Source organism: Arachis duranensis, chromosome 9 (genome assembly GCF_000817695.3).
Source record: "Arachis duranensis cultivar V14167 chromosome 9, aradu.V14167.gnm2.J7QH, whole genome shotgun sequence".
Lineage (NCBI taxonomy): Eukaryota > Viridiplantae > Streptophyta > Magnoliopsida > Fabales > Fabaceae > Arachis > Arachis duranensis.
The window spans coordinates 39,695,994-39,696,727 of NC_029780.3; positions in this window are offsets into that span (position 1 = coordinate 39,695,994).

The window sequence follows — 734 nt, forward strand, 5'->3', positions numbered from 1 at the left end:
CACACTTCTCCTTCCTTTGACCACGTTTTCTTCTCCTTGGGTCACGCTTTCTTAGGCTACGCTTTTCTCTTTTATTCTTTTCTTCACCTACAATAAACCAAAACAACCACTCCAAGTATCACTAAATTCACAAGGCTTATAAATCAATTAAAATTCAATTAAAATTAGCTTAAACCTCATGAGTTAACATTAATTTCATGGTGGTTGTTTGATTTAAAGAAGTTATGCATTTTCACTCTAAATCACTTACTTAAGATGCAAGAAAGTGCATAAAGACTAATAAAACAAGTGAAATTAGCTTGAAAAATGGCTATATGATGACTTGTCATCACAACACCAAACTTAAATCTTGCTTGTCCCCAAGCAAGCATCAAATTTAAGAGCAATTGAAATGAATAAGAAAAGAGCACATATCCTTATTTGGCATATAGCAGAACTTGATTTATGGGATCTTTATGCAGACAATGATAACTCAATTATTATTGCTGTTACATAATGTACATCTTTCCTCAAAGGCTTGCTAAACTTGCTGTTAGAAGATTCACTTTTTAATTACTCCCTTGCTAACTTTTCTTGGCTTATAATGCTTAACAAGCTTATTATTCTTTTAGAGGTTTGGTGTCTAATGTTGCAGTTGTAGCCCTTGGCTTTATTTTTTTTCTTTTACTCAACATCTTTCCACCACAGACACATGGCTCACTATTTCTTCCTAGGATCATTGATGCCCAGCATCT